Genomic DNA, 19,682 nt, shown 5'->3' on the forward strand with positions numbered 1-19,682 from the left:
CAAACTCAAGGCCTTTTGTTACTAAGCGAACCGGCAAGGTTATGTGTGCCAGGGGCAACATCCTTAAAAGTTAATGAACAGTAACTGCTGGTCACCAATAGATTTTTGACCTAGTTCCTTCTTCTTGAGGGCAAACGAGCTTTCACCTGGGCATTCAGTCCAACCCCTAAAGACTGATGATCCTTCAAACCCCTCCTTAGAAGTACTTCATTAAATAGCCATTTCCATTTTAATAGTAGGGTGAGAATTATACTCCTCAATCTGAAAGTCTTCAGCCTTGAGGCATCGATTGTCTCAACTTTTAGAAGCATTTTGAGGTTTTCGGCAGCTCGATGTGATTCAGGTAAATATGTGCATCTCCCAAAGTAATTATGAAGTTAGCTGGCTTCAGGCCTGTGATGTGTGAGACTGTGTAGGTGAGCAGGGCCTACACAGCTGGTGATGAAGGGCACACCCAGGCCCATGGCTTGCGACCTGTGGCAAACCTGGCAGGACAGCTCACCATTCACCGCATAGAACCGGCACAGGGCGTGGTGTGGAGGCAGGGTCAGGAGAGGAAGAGCCTTTGGATTCCAACCACACAGGATGATTCTTCTGTCACCAGGGTTGGTTTGGATTGCGTCAGTAGCCTTCTGCAGTTGGTCTACTCCTTGACCTGAAGAATCTGAATTCTTATTTTTGTATTTGGTTCCAAAACACCTCCAATGAAAGCCTGACCTGGAGTTAGTTTTCTCCTTAGCACCGGGTTTATGGACCTATGCAGTCACTGGTCTCCCAGGTGCATCCTCTAGCCTCCTTGAAAGCTGTCTTCACCTGGAGGACTTTAGAGGATGCACTGGAGGGAAGCCAGTCCAGAAATAGATGCAGAGGGCAGGGTTTCAAGACCTAGAACATCAGATGCCTGAGGTCTCCTTACCTCTAATAGTCTGTTCCTCTCTCCCAGGGAGAGCCAACAAAGACTTTAACTCTGGGCTTTCAGGAAAAAGTATACACATGGGAAAGTTCCCTCGAAGAATAATGGACAACTGAAGACCAGCATTCAAGAGGAGAGCCTCAAGAGGTTCATTCTCAATGAATGCCAAGAAAATGGAACGGGGAAGAGGTGGGCTTCCAACACTCCACCTGGGCTGCTACAGGTTCAGCGACCTTTGAGGTCAGAGGGTACAATGACAGGGAGAAAACTAGCTCAGGTGTGTCTGAACCGCCTGTAAAATGGGTAACTGTGGATTCAGGGAAAGGAGAGCAATGGAGGCAATGAGAAACAACAGAAGAATGAATAAATGAGAGAGAAGTGCTTTGGAAAACACATGCCATGTCAAATTTGGGACCAGATTGCAATTCTACTTAGTTGTACTAGTACAATGATCAGGTCACATGCTATTTTGAAGAAGTCAAGGACTGAGACCAGTCCACCAGCCAGAGTCACGGAGCCTGCCTTCCACCCACTACATATCCAGGGAGCCATAAACTATTTATTGCTTTGCGACCTGCTTTTTTAGCTCATCATAACACTTCTGAAATTCTTCCTTGTTGTTGCATGTATTAGTCATTAGTTTCTTTTTATGGTTGAGTACTATTTATTATATGAATATCCCACAATTTGCCCATACCCACGTTTGTGTCCTTCTACTTTCCATCTCCACCCCAACCATCCCCCTCCTTGTCTCCTTACTGCTCTATGCACTGTCTCATTATCATTCTTTTTTACTTTGCCTTTGTTATATCAAGTTTTCAGTATGGCAAAATGCAACTCAATGAATCTTGAAGGCATGAAAGATAGGGGAGTTAGCTATAATTTAGCTTGGATAAAGGGAGTCCATGGGCCAGTTTTATAAAAACGCACAAAGAGGGGCACCTGGGTGGCTCAGTCAGATGGGTGGCTCAGTTAAGTGTTTGCCTTTGGCTGGGGTTATGATCCCAGGGCTCCTTGCTCAGGGGGGAGTCTGCTTCTTCCTCTCCCTCTGCCTACCGCTCCCCCTGCTTGTGCTCTCTCTTCCTGTCAAATAAATAAAATCTTTTAAAAAAATGCACAGAGATGCAGGAAGGTAAAATAATAATTATTAAGACAGTCATGGTCCTAAGGGAGAGAATGATTTGTTGTCAGAAGGCAGAGCATTATCTTTGTGCTTTAGTGGGAAAGAAGGCACATCCAAGGAAAGGTGAGATTAAGGAATTTAGGTTCTCAATTTTGGCTGCACCTTACATTCACCTGAGGAGCTTTAAAAATGGTTATCAAACCTTATTAGAAATTGAGACTTATTTGATCTGGGATGGAGCTTGGCCTTGAGAGTTTTAAATTCTGGACAGATGATTCTAACAAACAGCCAGGAATAAGAATTGCCTAACATTACAGATAAACCAGCTACAAACTGTCCCAAAATGTGCATCTCCTTCACAGCAACGCTGAAAATCAGGCCATTTATGCAATTTGCATTTGCCCGTCAGGAGTGATGGTTATAGAATCTGGAACAAGGATCAGTGGAAAAGCAACAGATGAATCATGTCAGTTGTGTTTCCCACACAGATATCCTCCTTCTAGAGCCATGTTGCTTAAATTTTCCTGACCACAACCCACAATAAGAAACACATACCACACTGTGACTCTGTTCATACAACATGTAAAATAGTTAAAATTTTGCAAAATTATACTTACCCTTACTACATACAATGCACTTTCATAATTTCCATACTAAGTTGATTTCCTGATCCACCCATGAATTGAGAACATAGCTTGAAAAACATGGATTTAAAATGTTTTCTTTAGGCATATTTTAAAAGAGAAGTATTAGGTCTTACTGGCCTCTACAATTCTCTAAATAGGAATTAAAACATATAAAAACATTCTTATCAATATGCTATCCTTTATCCTGCCATAAGAAATTAAGAAACTAAGAGGAAACCATTCTCTGATGAGTAATTCCAAGGACGATAGGAGAGAGAAATGGCTTAAAGTGCAACAGCTGAAGCTTTTCATGATATTCTTAGAATGTTCCTACAGTGTAATGAAATGCAAAGTCCCTTTGGAGAATGGTGATCTCCAGGTAAAAATGTGGTAGTCATGGTTTAGCTAATTTGTTTGCCAATTCTTTTTTGCTTTCTCTGATGGTTCCTTTCTTTCCTGAATCTCTTCAGAAAAATAAGACTTCTGTGAAGCCTTATTTCTTGTCTCCACAAAGGTGGCCCATCAGCCTCTGATGACTGTTGGCTCCTTCCAGACTGGAACCTTTCATCTCTCTCCCACCAGATTCTCCTTTCTCACCAAATGGTTGTGTGTCCTTAGCTACTCCCTCAGCCTCCTCGAACCACTGTGCCCTATTCTGTGAACGATGGAACAGGACTTATTTGATTCTGAAGGTGCACTAGCTTTTACATTCTTGGGCTCTTCATTGACCCCTCTCCCTTCTCTTTAAATGGAAAGGGAAATCTAGTTAGAAGGTGTGTTCACTATAAAATTTAACAAGCTGTTCATATATGTGCATATTCAAGATTAAGCACCTCTCTTCCTCCTGAAAAAGAGAGGAGGCCATCACTTTCTTTAGGAAAGAAGGGTCTGGAGAGTAAACTGGCAGCTGAGGAGGAGGTGGGAGGGATTTGGCTCTCCAGTCGGTAGAACTGAGCAGGGATATCACCAACTCTTGGTGGTGAGCCCTGAGTCCTGCATCCCAGGAGGGAACTTAGCCTCTGCTTCACTGGTCCTGCTTTCCCATTCCAGGCTGCTCCTCACCACGTCACCTGTCTTCTATGGATTCTCACTGTGTTCTTGGTTTAGGACTGCATGGCTCTCACTCCAGTCATCCATCTGTAGGATAAAGACTAAAAGACTCCTATTTAGGTTTCTTCCATTGTCTGTCTGCAAATCAAACCTCAGCGGATGCTGCCTTACACTCTAGTCCTGTGAATTCAGATTTCTAGAAGCCAGGCAACAAACAAACACAATCTTACTCTCTAAAGCATCAAGAAGTATGAGTCTGATATTCTCTCAACTTTTAGAACTACCAATCTCATAAGCAGAATCTGGGCCTCATCTCCACAAACCTATAGGGTGGCCCAGAAGAAGTAATCACAGCTATGTCCTTTTGGGGTCGGTGGAAAGTTAGGAAGCAATTTTCCACTTCTGGATTATCATTAGCCAATGCTAAGCAAAATGCACTTAGTCTGCAGACATAATTTGTGATCCTGCTTTTTAATGAGGCTCAGGTAAACTTGGACTGGCTATAGCAGAAGCTTTTTACATCAACTTCTGTCTTCAAATGATCAACTCAAGGTAAAGAAAACCCACCCCCTATGAATGAATCAGGTAGCCCCCAAATGGGCCTACTGTCTTGCTACCTGGATCCCCTCAGGGATCAGTATGACAACACCACTGTGTGGTGTTGGTCTGCTGGCTACATGGTGGGAAAATTGTCACAGTGTCAGTGAACACTGCTTTCAGCCTTCACCTGACCCTGGGGCTGTTCAGTTAGATAGATCATTGTCAAGATGGGCTTTGTCTAGACTGTAGTCAAGGAAGACTTCAAAGAATGTGGGGACATATCAAAATACCACAGAAAACAGCTAGAAGGGGCTTCCAATGGAAAATCATACTATCTTCATCAGATGACATTTAGTAGAACAGTCATAGTAGCACCGTGGGTTAAGGTCAAAAATTAGAATCTGCAGAGGCGCCTGGGTGGCTCAGTCAGTTAAGTGTCCGGCTCTTGATTTCGGCTCAGGTCATGATCTCAGGGTTGTGAGATCGAGCCCCATGCCAGGCTCTGTCTGCTTGAGATTCTTTCCCTCTGCACCTCCCCACACTCTCTTAATTAATTAATTAATTAATTAAAATCTTTAAAAAATTAGAATCTACATGAGAGCCCATCAATAGTACAAAGGATAAATTGTGGTATATTCCAGTAGTGGATACTACAGAGCAATGACAAATGGATGAATCATGCTTGTCATTTGGAGCAGAGCGCTGAAGGCTATGTATCTGAAGGACTACAACCAACGTTGAAGATGGAAGAGGAAAGGTCAGAGGAGGAAATGAGGAAAATCTTGGGCCACTCCATTTGAGTCCTGACTACACCGGAGCTGCTCTGGAGCATGAGGACTCTAGAAGAGGAGTGCTAGAGAGAGATCATCAACCCATTGTAGGAGTGGGTCCCAAAAGGGGACATGTTAAAGGGGACATGGCTGGTCTAATCTCAGAAAATAGTTCCTTTAGTTTGTCATTGTAAATCCCAGAGGAAGTCAGGGACACTTTAAGCACTTGGTGGTGGGAAATAAAGGAGTCATAATTGGGCCCACTTTATAGCAGAGGAAGTTGAGGTACAAAGACAATGGTGGCAGGGCTGAGAATAAATTAAGGCCTTCTGACCCCAGTTGATAGGGGTAACAGCTCACAGTTCCCAATAGTCAGCTCCATGGGTACAGGGAGGCCAGAATCGGGCCTCAGGATAGTGAGATCGTGTCAGCAAACCAGGGAGGTTCTGTCTTCCCTATTGTCCCTGTAACCTGGGGGAGCATCCTTGGGGAAAGGAAGAAAGTAGAGCTGGACAGCAAAAGAGATGCATGTTTAGAAGCTGCCCAGAAACCATCCTGAAGGGAGTCACTGCTCCTCTGCCCTTACTTCCAAAAGCAGCTGCAGGCCAAGAAGAGGCTAGTAGAACAGAGCTGAACCATAGGATCTAGCAGGGGGATGCACACAACAGACACAGCAAGAAAGTCAGTGCCAGACCCAGATCCTGGGCTTCCAAGGTCCAGGAGGAATACTGCTCTTTGGGTTCTGGTGGTCTCCTGTGGGCCTTGACAGCAAAAATGTCATTTGGATCTGAAAAGAGATGATTTTTTTTTTAAGATTTTATTTATTTATTTGAGAGAGAGAATGAGAGAGAGAGCTTGAGAGGGGTAGGGTCAGAGGGAGAAGCAGACTCCCGCTGAGCAGCGAGCCCAATGCGGGACTTGATCCCGGGACTCCAGGATCATGACCTGAGCCGAAGGCAGTCGCTTAACCAACGGAGCCACCCAGGCGCCCCAGAGATGATATTTTATATAAAAGCTTCCCAACCCCTGCTCCAACTCCCTTCCTCTCTCTCTCTCCTTCTCTAACTCATCTTCAGCCCGCACACTCCTGTTCTTTGCTCTCTTCTGCCAACCTTTTACCTTTTTACCCTTTGTAGCTACAGTTTGAGGAGCATTTGTACATTGGACAAAAAAATGATAAGTTCTTCTCCCTGCCTCTTAAATGAAACACCAAAGGGAAGATGGAATCCTTGGAGTCCTTGATGGGTTGGCTGGGAACTGGTTGTGTCTGGGACCTAGCTGGTGAGAAGTGCTCACTAAGCAACTCCAAGAGGACCTGTGTGCCATCACAACAGGGCTATTTCTCCGTGGAAGTTCCTATGTTAAAGGTTGGGGGCTGGGGAGGAATGGGAGTCTGACCAACCACTGCCCCCAAAGTCAGGATGTGAGCCCTTTATAGACCAGCAGATGAAGCACTAAGAGCAAGGCCTTGTCGAATCTCAGAATTTGGCAGCCAGGATGGAAACAGAGCTCTCATCCATCACCAAAGAGGGGCTGCTGGCTTATCTTTCCAGCTTAGGGTCAATGCCCCAGCCCTCAGAGCTGAAGTCAAGGACAGCGATCCTAGAGTACTCACAGGAGCACCCTCACCCAGGGAGGGCATGCAGGCCTCTCCACCTGCCCAGTGCTGTAGAGCAGTCACTTCTAGACTGACCACACATGCACCACTCAGAATTGTCAAAAATAGAATGTAGATTGTTATTGTCTGTTCTCCCACAGAAATAGCTTGTTTATGTGTTTTGTTTTGTTTTTCCAATGATAGCTATCTTGGAAAATTGGGTGGATAGGGTTTCCTGGGGATGCCTCTTCTTCTGCTCCATAAGAAAGTAGGAGACAGGGCACCTGGGTGGCTCAGTCGGTTGGGCGTCTGCCTTTGGCTCAGGTCATGATCCTGGGGTTCCAGGATCAAGTCCCACATCGGACTCCCTGCTCAGTGGGGAGCCTGATTCTCCTCCTCCCTCTGTTCCTCCCCCCACTCATGCTCTCTCTCTCTCTCTCACTCGCTCTCAAATAAATAAAATCTTAAAAAAAAAAGAAAGAAAGTAGGAGACAGCTAAACAATCCAGTGGGAAGAGCTCAAGTGATCAGTCCTCGAGTTGCACAGCTTTGGCCCAGGCAGTGACTACTGAGATGAGTAGTCTGGAAAACAGAAACCACACCAGATAATTTGGCATGTGAGATGGATTCAACATTTAGTGAAAGCTCAACATTCAAAAAGCAAACACCACGTTAACACAGATAAAAAGAGCAGGAAATAGTTACCATACCTAGGGCTGGAAAACCAGAAGAATATACTGGGTCTGTGAAGTCTGGACACTTGGAAGAGAGGCCCCAGCTGGAACCTAGAGCTCTGAAGTAAAGACACTATCTAGCTATTGCCATTACCAGAGGTAATCAGAGGAGCTGAGGCCCCCGGGATTAGGGCAATGACAAACTAAAGGAACTATTTTCTGAGATTAGACCAGCCATGTCCCCTTTAACATGTCCCCTTTTGGGACCCACTCCTTCAGATCCAAATGCCTTCTTTGGGCGGAAGGTAAGTAGCTGGCTAACTCTTCAAGAGTTAGAGGGAGGGACCCTGCAAAGCTTGCACCTGAGGAGGAGGGGACGTCCACCTTTTGTAGTGCCTCCAGAGCCTGAGCAAGTCCCCTCACAGAGCTGAGATCCAGCCCTCTAAGGAGGGGACACTGCCAAACTGGTGCTGGTGCCAGTGCCTCGGGAGCTCTCAAGAGGGGTCCTGCCACTGCGACTCCAAGCAGGAGGTGCGGGGCTGCTGATGCTAGTATCTCTGAAGGGGCACACCAAACATCGTTTTGGGAACTGGGGGGAAAACTAGAATCTGGGACCAACTGTAACTCCCAGAAACAACTGACAAGCTGAAGAACCGTTGCTGAAGTAATGTAGAAAATGAACGGTGAGAAGACGGAAGTAGCAAATCCCTCTCATTTTCCTGCCTTCCAGTGCCCCCATCAGCACACTCTGACAGGAACAGCTGGTTTGCAGGTCCTCCAAAACCAGTGTTTGAGGCTGACAGATGGTAGCTTCCAAACCAACACATCTCACCTCCTCCACACAGGCTCTCTCCTCCTTTCTTCCCAGACATCTTTTCTCCTGTGAAGAGTCCGAGCTAGTACCTGGTCCTTCCTTAAATTTCTGCATGAACATCACTTCTCATGCTTGAAAAGCTTTTTTTTAAGTCCTCCTAACTGAAGTTTGTTGCCTTAAATAGGTCTACTTCTGCCTCTTGAACAGGTCTCTCTGTTCCTTTTCCTCTTATTTCCTTGACAGTCTTGAGTGAGAGAGGGACCCGAAGGATGAACAGATGCCCATTCTAAGACAGAGCCATTTGGGATGTGGCCTGGTGACTAATGGCCGTAGCTGCTATAGGACAGGAGTAACTCCAGCATAAGTGAACAAGAGACAAAGCATCGGGGAGCCAGGCTCTGAGGATCTCAGTCTAAATACCTTGGTAATGCAACCCTCAGTTTGTTTCCTATAGTTAAGAGTCTTATGGTTTGTCTCCCTCTCAAACAAACTGGGGGTTGCTGGAGGGGAGGTGGGTGGAGGGATGGGGAAACTGGGTGATGGGCATTAAGGAGGGCATGTGATGTAATGAGTACTGGGTGTTATATGCAATTGATGAATCACCAAACTCTACCTCTGAAACTAAAAACAATAATACATACATACATACATACATACATACATACGTACATACATACCTTGATAATGCCAACACCACTCACTGGCTGTCAGCTTTAAGCAAACAGCTTCATAAAATCACTTCATCATGAGGGGGATCAACTGAATTAACAGTTGGCAATACTATTTGTAATCAAACATAAAATACAAATGTTAAACTACTGTATTTGATTGCTGATCATCTACTGTTATTTTTATACTCAAGAGAAGCATTTCTAATATATTATCAAAAACAGCATTATATGCCACTTTAAAAAAAAATAGACCTACATTCTCTCATCTTAAAATGGGAGAGCTTGAGAAGATGGATTTGGTATACTTCCAGTATTAATATTCTAATAGATTAAATATAAAGAATATTTTAAAAATCTGGATCTACTTTCAGTTGATCGAAGTCAAAGGCATGTATACAAAGAGTACTTTAAAAGTGGCAGTCATCATTAAAGTTAGACATTATATTCTGGGCAGGGAGATGCTCCTTAGTATTTAGAGATAGATAGTCTGGGTGCAATTCCCTGTTGCACCCTCAAAACCTGAGCACCTGAGCAAAAAGATTATTTGGTCTCCCTAATCTTCAGCTTCTTTTCTGGTATACTATGCATAATAATAACACTTCCTCAAAAGTTAATAGGAGATTTCAGGGTACCTGGGTGGCCTAGTCGCTTGAGCATCCAACTCTTGGTTTCAGCTCAGGTCATGATCTCAGGGTCATGAGATCAAGCCCTACATCAGGCTCCTTGATGAGTGGGGAGTCTGCCTGAGGATTCTCTCTCTCCTTCTCCCTCTGCCCCTCCCCCTGCTCACACTCTCTCTCTCTCAAATAAATAAATAAATCTTTTTTTAAAAAAACGTTAATGGGAGATTTAAATGAGTTAATGTTTGTACTGGGCTTAGCATAGTACCTGGTACACAATTGCTCAATAAATCTATTATTGTGATTATTCTTATTGTCATTGTCAATAACTCATCACTGAGGGGCATCATGTAGGCACAGGGTTTTAACTAGGACTTGATAGTTTTTAAAACAAAAGACTCGATTAGAATGTCTTTTTCCAACACAATGGCAGGTCCCATAGTTACTGGAGAAGAGAGTTCAGAAATGTGTTTGAGACATTTCACAGTGCGATAGCACTGTGTAGCTAGATGTAGAGCAGAGTAGAGTAAGTAAGACAACAACTTTCAAAAGTGATTTTCCCTGGTCTTTCTTCCTTCACTTTTTCATAAACATTTTGCTGCACATGTGGAGGTACCTGGGATCAAACATGTGGTACCAGCAGCCTAGCAGCAGAACCATAGAGATAGATGCTCCAAGGCATCCTCCTCAGTCTCATGCTTCAACCTCAGTTAGAATGGAGACACAAGGTGGGTCAGATAGGTCCCTCCTGTGCCACACTTGAGCATTCCTTGACGATCTCAGCCGCAACACCACTTAACACCACTGCATGTGCAGGTCATGGATTACCCACCAAATACCTAAGGGCCAGTTTTTACCATGCTCTATAGAAAGGTCACATTCATGGGCCATATACAGCCCATGAATGGCAACCTCCAGCCAGTCAGTCAAGATTCTTCCTGAGCCCTCTCATGTTCAGTGTACTGGTAACTTGAATAAAAGAATAAAAGAAAATCATCAGATGTGCAAATCATCATCAAAATGGGTGTCCACTTCTATATTCAAGGAAACTTATTGTAAACTGACCTTATGCAGCCAGAATGAAATGTAAAACCAACAAGTATAAAAATAATATTCGTACCAAAAAAAAAAAAAAAGGCAAAAACAAAAGCATCCCACAGGCAGAGGTGGTAGTGAGAGATGAGACATTAGGAGGTCAAAACTGACCTCAATTTAAATGAAACATCAATATATTCCACTGTGAGGAAAAGGAAAATGGTATTGGAGTATATTAAGAAGAATATCAAAAGTCAGGGGGAGAAACCCTTCTACCAAATTAATTAGTTATACCTCAGTAGAATACTACATTTGTTTTAGTTACTATTTTTTTTTGAAGAATGTGACCATTTGAAAACTGGAGAGGACTCAAAGAAGAAAAAGAAATATCCAGAACTCTTTGATTTTTTATTTGAGAAAGAGCCATAAAATCTATTTTAATTAGAAAGGAATGAGGAGGGGTGTCTGGGTGGCCCAGTCGGTTAAGCATCTGCCTTCGGCTCAGGTCATGATCCCAGGGTCCTGGGATTGAGCCCTGCATCGCATCAGGCTCCCTGCTCAGCAGGGGAGTCTGCTTCTCCCTCTCCCTCTGCTCATGCTCTCTCTCTCTCTCTCACTCTCTCTCAAATAAATAAATAAAATCTTTAAACGGGGAGGATAAGAAACGACTTTACGACAGTCCTCAATAAAGGTAGGGGGATGGGAATATGTATGCCTTGATATTGTACTTATATAAGGAGGATTGAACAAGCAGCAGTATTTTAGGTTTTTAAAGGTGGTTGGTTGGCAGTTTTGGCAGAAAGGTATAAAAAGACTGCAAATGGCTGCTAAAATAGGCAATGCCCAGAGTGTAGACTTTTAGAGCAGGCTGCATTGGGTGTTGGTTTGGCTAGACAACCAAAGGGCAGAGCCTCTCTGGGTAGGAAGCTCTCCTTATATTCTATTTCTATGCTTGTAACTCCAGACAGTTAACTGGGAATTTTGTTGGAGCTTGGCCTACAAGCAATGCCTCAGGCATTAAGCTCTGGCACACTGAGCCTCCCTCTCTGTGATCAAGCACTCTCAATTCTCCTGGTTGCTAATGAAGCTTCTGATTACGCATAGGATTCTCCTGAGACTATCTCAACAGTAAATATCCTCCTCCCCACCCAATTAAAACACCATTTGTTTCCATCTTCATTTAATCCACTTTTTTCTTTCTTCTCACACTCCTCTGGATGGTCCTCACCCTCCTCTCTTTCTCCATGGCAGCGTCCTCTCCATAATTAGTTGGTACGTTTCCCCCATGTTAAAAGATCTGACATTGATCATGCCTTTGTTCTATCTCCCATAAGGGGCTGCCCTTATGATCTCATCGTCCTCTGAGATCCTCTTTTTTGACTTTTTATCAGTCATGATTTCTTTCAGGTCACTGAGGTGGCTTAGCAGAAAGCCTAGAACTGGGGAGCCTGGGTGGCTCAGTTGGTTGAGCGACTGCCTTCGGCTCGGGTCATGATCCTGGAGTCCCGGGATCGAGTCCCGCATCGGGCTCCCTGCTCAGCGGGGAGTCTGCTTCTCCCTCTGACCCTCCCCCATCTCATGCTCGCTCTCTCATTCTCTCTCTCAAATAAATAAATAAAATCTTTAAAAAAAAAGAAAGAAATACTGTATCCATTTTGAGTATTTTTGTGTAGGGTATAAGAAAGCAGTCCAGTTTCATTCTTTTGCATGTAGCTGTCCAATTTTCCCAACACCATATATTGAAGAGTTTGGTTTTTTTTCTCCCTGTATATTCTTGCCTCCTTTGTTATAGATTACTTGACCATAAAAGCATGAGTTTAGGGGTGCCTGTGTGGCTCAGTTAGTTAAGCATCTGACTCTTGATCTCAGCTTAGGTCTTGATCTCTGGGTCATGAGTTCAAGCCCTGCACTGGGCTCCACACTGGGCATGGAGCCTACTTTAAAAAAAAAAAGCATGAGCCTATTTCTGGATTCTCTATTCTGTTCTATTGATCTATGTATCTATTTTTGTTCCAGTACCACATTGTTTTGGTTACTACAGCTTTGTAGTATATCTTGAAATCTGGGATTGCAATACCTCCAGTTTTGTTCTTTTTCAAGATCGCTTTGGCTATTCAGGGTGTTTTATGTTTCCATACAAATTTTAGAATTATTTATTTTAGTTCTGTGAAAAATGTTGTTGATATTTTGATAGGGATTGCATTAAATCTGTATATTGATTTGGGTAGTACGGACATTTTAACAATAGTTATTCTCCTAATCCATGAGCATGGAATATTTTTCCATTTGTTTGTGTCATCCTCAATTTCTTTCATCAACATTTTATAGTTTTTGGAGCATAGGTATTTCGCCTCCTTGGTTAAGTTTAACCCTCGGTATTTTTTTTTTTTTTTAGTGCAATTGTAAATGGAATTGTTTTCTTAATTTTTCTTTCTGCTACTTCATTATTAGTATATAGAAATGCAACAGATTTCTGTATATTAATTTTGTATCCTCCAACTTTACTGAGTTCCAGTAGTTTTTTCTTTTTCTTTTTAAGATTTTATTTATTTATTTGACAGAGAGAGACACAGCGAGAGAGGGAACACAAGCAGAGGGAGTGGCAGAGGGAGAAGCAGGCTTCCTGCCGAGCAGGGAGCCCGATGCAGGGAGCCCGATGCAGGGAGCCCGATGCAGGGCTCGATCCCAGGACCCTGGGATCATGACCTGAGCCGAAGGCAGATGCTTAACGACTGAGCCACCCAGGCACCCCAACTGAGTTCCAGTAGTTTTTTGATGGAGTCTTTAGGGTTTTCTATATACAGTATCATGTCATCTGCAAACAGTGAAAATTTTAATTCTTCCTGACCAATTTGGATGCCTTTTATGTCTTTTTCTTGTCTGATTGCTGTGGCTAGGACTTCCAGTACTATGTTAAATAAAAGTGGTAAGAGTGGACACCCTTGTCTTATTCCTCATCTTAGAGGAAAAGTTCTGTTTTTCACCATTGAGTATGATGTTAACTGTGGATTTTTCATATATTCCCCAGATACTTTTTTTTTTTTTTTTTTTTAAAGATTTTATTTATTTATTTGAGACAGAGAGAATGAGAGACAGAGAGCATGAGAGGGAGGAGGGTCAGAGGGAGAAGCAGACTCCCCGCCGAGCAGGGAGCCCGATGCGGGACTCGATCCTGGGACTCCAGGATCATGACCTGAGCCGAAGGCAGTCGCTTAACCAACTGAGCCACCCAGGCGCCCCTCCCCAGATACTTTTAACAAGTGCACCAATGACTATGATGCTGGGATTGGGAGCTTTCTCTGCTGATGTTAATTTGAACATCCAGAAACTCTCTTGGTTAATGCTTCCTTCTCTATTTTAAATGTGAGCAGAACAGGCTGAAAGAAGAGAGTGAAATCACCCATTAAAGCATATGTGATATGTGATGAAGCTGGTATTGAAATTTTGGACTGCTTTATGGGGTGCCTGTTTGGCTAGCGAAGTCAGTAGAGCACGTGACTCTTGATCTCAGGGTTGTGAGTTCAAGCCCCATGTTGGGTGTAGAGCTTACTTTAAAAATAATAATAAATAAATGAAAATATCAAATCTTGGACTGCTTTTCCTAAGGCCATGCTTTTATTTCTTCAGCATAGACCCAGGACAGCATTTGTTTGGAAATATGATTAGGACTGGACAACATCAGTAAAAGTTAGTTATTCCTTATAACTGTTATTTATCCATTCCACAAATATTTACTGAATGTTTTATGTGACAGTTTCTTGTGGAGGCACTGGGGAGATGGGGTGAACAAGGCAGACAGAGGGCCTGCTCTCAGGAAGAGGATCTTCTGGCACAGGAGCCCGACGTCTTATAGACAAGTGCATCACTACATTTTAATTATGGCTGTGATGAATTTTACTTGATACTTGTGTTCCTTGATCCCATTGTATCAGCCACAATTAAAAACTGGCTGAGTATAAATAATAGGACTATAGAATTGTGATGAAAGAATTGTCCAAGGAAAGACTCTTTGTTTTCACAGCAGAAATACCTATGTTTGACCAAGGTCCCCTGAAATTTAGATGTGGGTTCCTTGGGGGTGTGTTATGTGCTTCCTCATCAGTAAAATAAGGTTATTGTTTTTGCTCTTCGAGGTCTTTTCCCACTCTGTTTTCTTTGAGGACATGGGGCACCGAAATGTTTATTAAACATGCCCTCGGAACTGCAGCTGGGACCTGACTGTGGCTTCTACTGTGTGTGTTTCCTCTAAGAACCTGAGCTGAGCCAATACCCTGAGAGTCCAGAACTAAGAGAACAAGTGGAAGAAAGTCAGCAAGTTTGGAGGGTGAAAATTATCCGAAGAAAGTCAAGATAATGGCAGAGCATGTGGTAGCCAATGGTAGAGAGACTAAAGATGTTCTTTGGGCTGGGTTCAAAAAATCAGGGGACACTGAAGAATGCCTATATCATCATCAGACTCCTCAAAGAGCATCCTGAGTGAAGCAGTGAAAACTAGGAGAGTAACTTACCCCCAGTGAACTTGTTGTAAAAGAAAAACATCCCTGGTTTCTCTCCTCTAGCCTTAGTATTACAACATTACTTCACTTCTGACACCAGCTATATGAATTTTCCATACATCAAGTAACTCTGCAACACCACTTAGGTGTCCTACAATGTAACTCAATTCTGACACTGTCTACCTGGAGATAGTGTTAGATCCCACAGGTTAAGAGTTCAGTCCCACCAGATTGCCTCCCTCCCATTTCAGATGCCAATCACCAGTCCAGGTTATTACCCGTGCTTCCCACCAGCTATAAACCAGAGGTTCCCAGAACCCCTTCCTTGGGTTCAATTAGCTTGCTAGAGTGTCTCACAGAAAACAGTTTACTTACTAGGTTACTGGTTTGTTATAAAAATATATATATATAACTCAGAAACAACCAGATGGAAGGGACGCATAGGGCAAGGTATGTGGAAAGGGGTGCAGAGCTTCCATGCCCTCTCTGGGCTTGCCACTCTCCCAGCACCTCCATGTGTTCACCACCTTGGAAGCTCGCTGAACCCTGTAGGTCAGGGATTTTTGATGGAAGCTTCATTACATAGGCAAGATTGAGTAAATCATTGGTTGTGGGTGATTGATTCAACCTCCAGTCCCTCTCCCCTCCCCAGGGGTAGGAGGGTAGGACTGAAAGTTCCAACCTTCTAATCACAATTAGTTCCCCTGGCAACCAGCCCTGAGGCTTGTTATGAATAACAAAAAACACCTTCAAAAATTTAGAAGCATTGGGCTAATTTCTCAATAACTAGCAAAACTCAACCAAGATAAAATAGACAATCTGAAAATCCTGTAAAGATTGAAGAATTTATTTTGTAGTTGAATAACTCCCAATAAAGAAATCTCCAGGCCCAGATGGTTTCACTGGAAAAGTCTATGAAACATTTAAAGAAGTACATTAATTTTCCACAATCTAATCTGGAGTATACAAGAGAAAGGAGCACCTTCCAACTCATTTTATGAGGCTAATATTACCCTGATACCTAAACCAGGCAAAGATAGTACAAAAGAAAACTATAAACCAATAGCCCTCATGAATTTAAATGCAAAAATATTAGCAGATTGAATCAGCAGCAAAATATGAGCAGATTGAATCCTGCAATGTATAAAAAGAATTATACATCACGACAAAGTGGGATTTATTCCAAGTGTGCAAGGTTGGTTCAATACTAAAAAATTAATTGATATAATTTGTGGTGTCTCTCTTTTGATCAGATGGGAGCCCCCAGATGTGGGGCGATGATCAGGTGGAAGCCGGTGGATTCACCCAAGGCAGAACAAAGGAGATAGAAATTTATTGAATATACCACCAGGGAGCCGTGGGCAAGACAGCAAAGGAGAGGCCATCTGCCACAAGGCCACTGTTTTTAAAGAGGGAAGATGAGGAGGTATGGTGACGAATGGAATTTTCCCCTTTATGGTTACTGTGCCTAGTTGTAAGTAGGCCATTGGTTAGTTAGTACCTGTCTGTTAGTTAGATGGGTCTGTCTGTATTCAGCCAGGTGGTTGCTGCGGGCCCTTTTGCCGTAATCAAGTTTCCATTGCTCAAGTCTGTTGTCTAAAGCGGCCTCTACATAATTCACTGTATCAACATGATGAGGGAGCAGAAGGCAAGCTGAGGACAAAGCAGAAGCTGGCACCCTACAAACCACCACCCCCCCTTTGGGATATATGTAACATTCCTCAGGCACTCTGGGCTGCCCTAAAGGAAAAACAAATGGTTAACTGATAGAGATCACAGTCTTTTGCAGGACAGGAGTCTCCCTCAGTTTACTTACAAAAACCTTAGCAATAGCTTCCAGAAGGAAATGTAAATAAAATTGAATTTCTTCTAAACCTAAAGCCCATTGACAAGGACATGTGATAGGAAGAATGTAGCATCCCTGCAGGAAGGTCCCAACTGTCTTCCTGTTAGTGCCTCATTAGAGGGGAGAATAGCCTTGGCTTGACAATAACCAGGCCTCCAGTATCCAGAGAGTCCTTAGCATATGACAGTCCTTCAGGACACCCCCTTTGTCCTCACCTCCCCAACTCCTGAGTATATAATCAGCCACTCCTCAAGACCACAGGGCAGCAGCTCTTTCTGCCCACGGGTCCTGTCCCCGTGCTTTAATAAAACCACCTTTTTGCACAAGAGACGTCTTAAGAATTCTTTCTTGGTCGTCGGCTCCGGACCTCACTTACATTCTAAAACTTCATCAAACAGGCTAAAGAAGACACAACATACTATTACACCAACTGACGCAGAACAAGTATTCAATAAAATCCAATACCATTCATGAATAAAACTCTCGGATAAATAGGACTAAAGAGGCACTTCCTCAATTTAATAAAGAGCATTTCCAAAAAACCTACAGCTAACATACTTAGTGGTGAAATACTGAATGCTTTCTGATATAATTTGGTGTTTGGGTCCGAGAGTGAAATGTCAAGTAAGAATTCTTGAGATGTTTTCAATGCAAAAAGGTGGTTTTGTTAATGCACGGGGATAAGACCCATTGGGCAGAGAAAGATGCATTTTAAGTGTGAGAAGTAACTGATTATATAGGGTTTTTTATCCTATGGAGGGGGAAGGTGACATTAGGGCTCCAGGAAATTGAGTCTATAGGTTCCTGGAGGTCTGACTGTTCTCAAGATTGTGCTTTTCTTGTAAATCATTAAGACAGTTACAAACTGATGGAGTTTTAGGTCCTGTATGACTGTGATCTTTATCAGTTGACCATTTGCTTTTTCCTTCCTTTGTTCTTGGGCAGTTGTGAGTGGCTGAAAAATGTCACATCTATCCCACTCCCACCTTGAGAGGGGGAGGTGGTATGTGGAGTGTCAGTTTGCCCTTTACCCTCAGCTTGCCTTTTGTTATCTCATCACTTTCCCCCAAAGATTAGGAACAAGAAAATGATGTCTGCTCTCAGGACTTTTATTCAATATCATATTGCAAGTTCTGGCCACTGCACTAAGGCAAGAATAAAGAAATAAAAGGCATATAGATTAATAAGAAAGAAAGAAAACTGTCCCTATTTGCAGACGACATAACTGTCTATACAGAAAATTCCTAGGAAAAAACAAACCTAGAACTAATAAATGAGTTCAACAAGATTGTGGGATATGAGATCAACACACAAAAATCAACTGCATTTCAGATGCCTGGGTGACTCAGTTGGTTAAACGTCTGACTTCGGCTCGGGTCATGATCCCAGGGTCCTGGGATAGAGTCCCATATTGGGCTCCCTGCTCAGTGGGGAGCCTGCTTCTCCCTCTGCCCCTCCACCCCTCCTCCCCTCTGCCCCCCCTTGTGCTTGCTCGTGCTCTCTCTCTCACAAAAAAAATAAATAAAAATCAACTGCATTTCTATACACTAACAAAGAATACATGGAAATTATTTAATTGAATTTAATTGAAATTTAAAAACAATACAATTTAAAATTGCTCCAAAGAAAATTAAATACTTAGATATAAATCTAAGAAAGCAAATAAAGGATTTGTATGCTGAAAATTATAAGATACTGATTAAAGAAATTTTAAAAACCTAAATAAATGGAGAGATATACTGTATTCATGACTGGACATCTCAAGATAGTAACGATGTCAACTCTCCCCAAACTGATCTATAGGTTTAGTGTAATTCCTATCAAAATCCCAGCAAAATATTTTATAGATATAGATAGGCATATTATAAAACTTATATGGAAATAACAGACTCCTAAATAGCTAAAATTGTCTTGAAAAAGAAGAAAAAACTGGGAGGAATCATTTTAGCTGATTAGGTAGGTTATTATATAGGGTTATAAAGTTATAGTAAGCAATACAGTGTGGTATTGGTGAAGGGATAGAAAGATAGATCAATGGAACAGAATAGAGAACTCACAAATAGACCCACACAATTATGTCCAACTGATTTTTTATAAAGGTGCAAGAGCAATTCAATGGAGGAAGGATAGCCTTTTTCAACAAATGATGCTGGAGCAATTGGACATCTATTGGCAAAAAATGCACCTCGCCTTAAACCTCACACCTTAAACAAAAGTAATTCAAGATAGAGCACATGCTTAAAAGCAAAATGTAAAATTATAAAACTTTTATAGAAAAGTAGGAGAAAATGTTCAAGGTTTAGGACTAGGCAAAGAATTATTAATCTTGGCACCAAAAGCATGATCCATAAAAGGAAAGATTGATAGATTGGACCATATAAAAACTAAAAACCGATGCTCTACAATAGACTTTGGGGGTTTTTTGTTGTTGTTGTTGTTTTTCCTAAGATTTTATTTATTTATTTATTTATTTGACAGAGAGAGACAGCGAGAGAGGGAAAACAAGCAGGGGGAGTGGGAGAGGGAGAAGCAGGCTTCCCACTGAGCAGGGAGCCCGACACGGAGCTTGATTCCAGGACCCTGACACCATCCCAGGACCCTGAGACCATGACCTGAGCCGAAGGCAGACGCTAATGACTGAGCCACCCAGGCGCCCCTACAATAGACTTTGTTAAGAGAATGAAAAGACAAGGAGAAAATATTTGCAAATCATATATCCACAAAGGACTAGTGTCTAGAATATAAAAAGAATTTCAAAACTCAGTAGTAAAATAACAAACAACCCAATTAGAAAATGGAAAAAGATAAGAACAGATATTTCACCTGAAAGGATATAAAGACTTCAAATAAGCACATGTAAAAGCCATTCAACATCACTAGCCATTAGGTAAAGGCAAATTAAAACCAC

At 42.5% G+C, this 19,682-nt stretch overlaps 1 pseudogene; it reads right to left on the reverse strand.

Moving 5' to 3' along the window:
• Window positions 1–210: 210 nt before the first annotated feature.
• LOC118020288 lies at window positions 211–717 on the reverse strand (annotated as a pseudogene).
• Between the last annotated feature and the right edge of the window lie 18,965 nt (window positions 718–19,682).

The sequence above is a fragment of the Mirounga leonina genome, unplaced genomic scaffold (genome assembly GCF_011800145.1).
Source record: "Mirounga leonina isolate KUSES-001 unplaced genomic scaffold, KU_Mleo_1.0 Mir_111624, whole genome shotgun sequence".
NCBI lineage: Eukaryota > Metazoa > Chordata > Mammalia > Carnivora > Phocidae > Mirounga > Mirounga leonina.